Source organism: Apostichopus japonicus, chromosome 19, assembly GCF_037975245.1.
Source record: "Apostichopus japonicus isolate 1M-3 chromosome 19, ASM3797524v1, whole genome shotgun sequence".
NCBI lineage: Eukaryota > Metazoa > Echinodermata > Holothuroidea > Aspidochirotida > Stichopodidae > Apostichopus > Apostichopus japonicus.
Window position 1 is genome coordinate 27081384 of NC_092579.1, and position 6694 is coordinate 27088077.

General features: G+C 30.7%; 1 long non-coding RNA gene across 1 annotated transcript; it reads right to left on the reverse strand.

The window, feature by feature from the left end:
- Positions 1-3148: 3148 nt before the first annotated feature.
- Positions 3149-5411, reverse strand: LOC139959443 (uncharacterized). Its single transcript, XR_011790118.1, has 2 exons — positions 3714-5411; positions 3149-3640 (listed from the first exon to the last, which is right to left on the reverse strand). It is a non-coding gene; the product is annotated as an uncharacterized lncRNA (long non-coding RNA).
- Positions 5412-6694: the final 1283 nt, after the last annotated feature.

Below are 6694 nucleotides of genomic sequence, written 5' to 3' on the forward strand. Positions count from 1 at the left end.
ATCCTATGCATTATTGTGGAAAAACTTAAAGGTCATGATTTTGGCGGCCAAAAAAAAAAACTTGTAAGGCTTACAAGGCCTTACAAAACTGTTAAATTTTGGACAAAAAAAAAGTTCTCAAATGCCAGTAAGGATGCTCATTATGGATTCCCAGAGCTCAAAAATATGTTATTCTCTGAAGTTAAAAGTGGTAGTGTATGGATTTTTTTGCTTCTTAAAATGATTTTCAAAATGTTTCATAATTACTTCTTTCACATTGGGAATGTATTATATCATTGTTGCTTACTTTAGGAGGGACAGCCTTTGTCTCTTACGCATCATTGTGGAAAGAATGAAAATGGTCATGATATTTTGTTTTGGTGGAAAATTAAAAAATTCGTAAGGCAATATGAATAGTCTTACTAAATCAATTAACTTGAACAAACAAAATGTTCTCAAATGCCAGTCAGGATGCTCATTACTGATTCTCCGAGCTTGGAAACATACTTTTCTCTGAAGGTTAAAAGTGGTAATGTATGGATTTTTATGCTTATTAAAATGATTTTCAAAATGTTTTTCATAACTTCTATTACATTGGGAATGAATTATATCATTGTTGCTGAATTTAGGAGGACACCCTAAATCATATGCATATATTTGTGGAACAACTTAAAAGGTCATGATTTTGGTAAAAAGTGAAACAAAAATCATTAAGTTTTAGCATTACAAAACATTAAATTGGGACAAGTATAAAAAGGTTCTCATATGCCAGTCAGGATGCTCATTATGGATTCCCAGAGACCAGAAATATGCTTTTCTCTGAAGTAAAAAGTGTTAGTCTATGGAACTTAAAGCCTCTAAATATTTATAATGATTTTTAACATATTTTCTTATAACTTCTTTCAAATTTGGAATTGATTGTATCCATTGTTGCCTAACACAGAAGGAAACCCTCCATTTTATGTTTAATTGTGGAAAAAAACTTAAATGGTCATGACTTTGGCCAAAAATGAAAAAAATCATAAGGTTTTAGCCTTACAAAATCATTAAATTTGGACTAAAACGAAAGTTTTCAAATGCAGAAACATGTATTGAGTTAAAATGAAAAGATAAAATGAGTGTGGCCAAAAACAAATTGAATCACAAGGCTATTGCCCGTTACATAATAAATAATTGGGATCAAATCATTTTAGAAACAGGTCATTATTTTGGCAAATAATTAAAAATCATCATAAGGCAAACAAAATAAGGTATTTATAAGCATGTACAATATCATTATAGTTTGGACAAAATATGAAAGTTCTAAAATAGATTCCCAGAGCCCAGAAATGTTCTTTTCTCTGAAAGTTAACCTTCTAAACATTTAAGTGATTTTCCCCAAAAAATGTCTATAACCTCTTTCAAGGTAGGAACAGATCATATTCATCTAACTTAATTCAGAATGACAACTTTCAATCTAGGTATAATATTAGAAAGAATTAAAAATAGGTCACGATTGTAGCCACAGAAAAAAAAATGGAGTTTAAGGTGGTAGTCTTTAGAAGTTTTACCCTCTAAAAATTAAAGTGATTTTACAAAAAATGGCTATAACTTTTATCAATGTGGGAACTGATTATATTACTTAATTCAGAAGTAATAATAACTCAGAAGTAATAAGTACTCAGACGTCATAAGTCAGAAGTAATAATTCAGAAGTAATAATAACTTAAATCAGAATGACAACTTCCAATCTAGGTATAATATTAGTAAGAATTAAAAAAAGGTCAGAATTTTAGCCACAGCAAAAAATGGAGTTTTAACCCTCTTAACATGCCACTTTTAGCTTCAGAGAAAAGCATAAAATTCTTGATGCTGAGAATCTAAATTGAATGATTTTGTGTTATATGAAATCATTTTGATAATTAGGGACTACCACTAAACAAATGCAAACCAGGGCTCTAGGAATCCATAAAGAGCATCCAGACCTGATAATTGAGAATAAAAGACATTCTATGCATAATTTTGGAAAGAATTAAAACAGTCATGATTTTTGCTAAAGAATTAAAAAAAAAAGTCATAGGCTATATATGGCCCTACAAAACTTTCAATTTGGCAGAAGTTTTCAAATGCCATTGTTGATTTTTGCTGAAGGACACCCTCCACCCTATGCGTAATTTTGGAAAGGCCTTAAAAGGTCATGATTGTTTTCGAATATTATCAAAAATCATTCAATTTGGACAGAAGTAAGGATACTCATAATGGCATCTCAAAGCTCAGAAATGTGCATAAAATGATTTTCAAAATTTGTCATAATAATTTCTTTCAAATTTGGATTGTATTATATGATTGTTGCTTAATTCAGAAAGACACACACCATCCTATGCATCATTGTGGAAATACTTATAAAGGTCATGGTTTAGCTAAAGAAAATCATAACTTAGTTAATTTAAATTTAACTTAAATTTAATTTTACAAACTTATTTAATTTGGACCAAATAACAATTTCTCAAATGTCAGTCAGGATGCTCATTATGGATTCTCAGAGCTAGGCCTCTTATAATATTAAAATAATTTTATGGTTTTAGAGTAACAAAACTGTTAAAGTTGGACAAACAAAAATAGAAAGTTCTGATGTTAAAGTGTTAGTCTATGGAACCAAAAGCCTCTAAATATTAAAATGATTTTTTAAAATGTTTTATTATAACTTCTTTCAAATTAGGAATTGATATAATTGTTGCTTTATTCAGAAGGATACCCTCAACTTAAAAGGTCATTTTTTGGGCCAAAAATAAAACAAAATTATAAGGTTTCAGCCTACAAAACTGTTAAATATGGACCCCAAAAAAATAGAAAGTTCTCAAATGCCAGTCAGGATGTTCATTATGGATTCCAAGTTAAATAGTTAGTCTATGGAACTTAGAGCCGCTAAATATTAAAATGATTTTTAAAATGTTTTGTTATAACTTCTTTCAAATTAGGAATTTATTATATCATTGTTGCTTGTGGAAAAAACAGGAAGACATGATTTGCCACAAAAAAATCATTAGGTTTCAGCCATGCAAAAATCAACAAAGGTACTCAAATGCCAGTCAGGATGCTCATTATAAATTCCCAGAGCTCAGAAATATGCTTTATACTGAAACTAATAGTTGAAGTCTATGGACTGTTTAAACCTATAAATATTAAAATAATTATCAGAATGTTTCATTTCACTTCCTTTCAAATTGAGAATGTAGCATATTATTTGAACTTAATGCAGTAGGACAACTTCCATCCTAACCATAGTTTTGGAAAGAATTAAAAAGCTAAGACAAAAAAATCATCACTCAATAATATTAATAATAATAAGTAATATTTAAGCGCATAATCAGCAACACTGCTCAAAGCGCTTTGCAAATGTAAAACCTAAAAACAAATAGTAACAAAAACCTAAATATTAAATATATAGAACCAATAAGGCATAAAATGTAAAAGCCCAACAATATAAAAAACACTTGTACTAAACGATAATAAAAAAATACAACCTGAACGCATACAGTCCAAAACAACTTCAGAAGTATGTAAATAGTAAAATAATTTTAAAAACTTAACAAAATGCACAAAAGATTAAATCATAGTCTATGTTTATAAATATAAATAAGTATGAGAAACAATAGTACAGTAAGACAATTATTGTAAAAGCCTAAAACATAGTAATAAACACCCAATGCTAAACAATAATAAATAGAACCCTAAATTCAGTCGAAAAAAAAAACCCTTTCAAATGTCAGATAGAATGCTCATTATGAGTTACCAGATATGCTTGTCTAGGATCAGTTTAAAGTGGTTTATTGGGAATTTTTAACCCTTTAAAAATAACTCTATATTTTACCATAATCATGACCTTTTAAGTATATGCATAGGATGGAGGGTGTCTTTTTGAATTATGTAATAATGTATTATTCATTCCCAGGTTAAAAGAAGGTTATTCTAAAGCACTTTGAAAATTGTTATGATATCATGAGGCTTAAAATTCCATAGACTACCACTTTTATCTGGATAGAAAAGCAAATTTCTGATTTTCTAATTTCATTTAATTTTACAAAAATAGATGGAATGAGAAGAACCATTCCCACCTTGAAAGAAATTCTAAAAAACATAGAAACTGCATAGTAAAGCATATTTCTGAGCTCTGTATGAAAACATAGGGAGCATCCCGACTGTCAATTGAGAACTTTCGTTCTCCAAATTCACTAAATTTGTAAAGTTGCAGCCATATGGCCCACATCATGACCTATTTAATTCTTTCCACACATGTGCATTAGATACAGGGTGTCGTTCTTATTAAGCAACAATGATATTATTCTCAATTTGAGAGAATTTATTATGAAACATTTTGAGAATCATTTTAATATGCTAAAAATTTCATATGCTACCACTTTTAACTTCAGAGAGAAGCATATCTGGGCTCTTGGCATCCTGACTGGCATTGAGAACTTTTTTTGTCTGAATTTATTGAGTTTGTATGGCCAAAGCCTTACTTTGGGGAGGGGGGTGAAAATCACGACCCTTTTAGTTCTTTCCACACATATGCATTGGATGGAGGGTGTCCTTCTGATTAAGCAACAATGATATTATTCATTCTCAATTTGAGAGAATTTATAATGAAACATTTTGAGAATCATTTTAATATGCTAAAAATTCCATATGCTACCACTTTAACTTCAGAGAGAAGCATATCTGGGCTCTGGGAATCAATAATGAGCATCCTGACTGGCATTGAGAACTTTTTTTTGTCTGAATTTATTGAGTTTGTATGGCCAAAGCCTTACATTGGGGAGGGGGTGGGGGTAAAAATCATGACCCTTTTAGTTCTTTCCACACATGCATTGGATGGAGGGTGTCCTTCTTATTAAGCAACAATGATATTATTCATTCTCAATTTGAGAGAATTTATAATGAAACATTTTGAGAATCATTTTAATAGGCTAAAGATTCCACAAACTACCACTTTTAACTTCAGAGAGAAGCATATCTGGGCTCTGGGAATCAATAATGAGCATCCCGACTGGCATTTGAGAACTTTTTTTTCTTTCCAAAATTTAATGATTTTGTATGGCTATAGCCTTATGAGTTTATTTTTTTTTTGGCCAAAATCATGACCTTTATAGTTCTTTCCATGCATATGCATTAGATAGAGGGTGTCCTTCTTATAAAGCAACAGTGATATTATTCATTCTCAATTTGAGGGAATTTATAATGAAACATTTTGAGAATCATTTTAATAGGCTAAAAATTCCATAGGCTACCACTTTTAACTTCAGAGAGAAGCATAAATGGGCCCTTGGTATCTATAATGAGCATCCTGACTGGCATTTGAGAACTTTTTTTTTTGGTCCAAATTTAATGAATTTGTATGGCTATATAGCCTAAGGAGTTTATTTTTTTTTGGCCAAAATCATGACCTTAGTTCTTCCTACACATATGCATTAGATAGTGGGTGTCCTTCCAAAGCAACAGTGATATTATTCATTCTCAATTTGAGGGAATTTATAATGAAACATTTTGAGAATCATTTTAATAGGCTAAAAATTCCATAGGCTACCACTTTTAACTTCAGAGAGAAGCATATCTGGACTCTGGGAATCCATAATGAGCATCCTGACTGGCATTTGAGAACTTTTTTTTTTTGGTCAAAATTTTTGGGATTTTGTATGGCTTATAGCCTTATCAATTCTCTTCTTTTGTTGGCCATTTTTTAAAGTTTTTTCTACACTGTATAGAGGGGTCCTTCTTATTAAGCTATAATGAGATTATTCGTTCTCAATTTAAAGAAAGTACAAAGACACATTTGAAAATCATTTTATTAGTGTTCCATAGACCGACACTTACCTTCATTGAAGAGTATACCCGAGCTCTTGGAATCCATAATGAGCATCCTGACTGGCATTTGAGAACATTTTTTTTTTCTTTCAAAATTTAATGATTTTGTCTGGCCAAAGCATTAAGATTTTATTTCTCATTTTTGGCCAAAATCAGAACATTCACAATTTGAAATAAAACACAAGGAAACATTTTGAAAATCGTTTTATTATGTGAAACACTTTCAATCCCAAACCCTGCCACTTCATTGAAGAGTTTACCTGAGCCCTTGGAATCCATAATGAGCATCCTGATTGGCATCTTAGCTTTTTTTTGTCCAAATTCATTGATAATGTATTTCCCCACCCCACATCCCCCCCCCAGGCCCCCAATTTGAAAAATAAGAATTACTTGTTAAAAACAGTTGACACATCATACTGTAGCTCTAGGAATCAATAATCAAATATATAAATCAAAACATCATAAGGCTCAGATATAGTCCTGTTTAATTCCAACCAATCAGTTTTAATTAATCTAATCTAATCAATGGTCTAATCAATCTCTCCTAAAGTGAATATATTAGTGATTCTTATTTTGATATTTTTATAATTTTCTCAACATATAAACTATTAGGCCGGGTTGTCAGATGGACAACCAGTCAAAATCCGTAAAAAATTTGCCCCTAGCTTACATCGTAGCATGAAACATCAACAGACAGGTACTAGCATTCAAATCTTGTTCAGATACATATTAAATTGATTGCATATATAATAAAATATATATATATATAAATATGTTTTTTAGACTCTTCCATTCAACGTGAGACTTGCATCATCTATCTCCTCACGAATCAACCCGTTCTGCTTGTCCTCTCTATCCTCTTTCAGGAAGATAC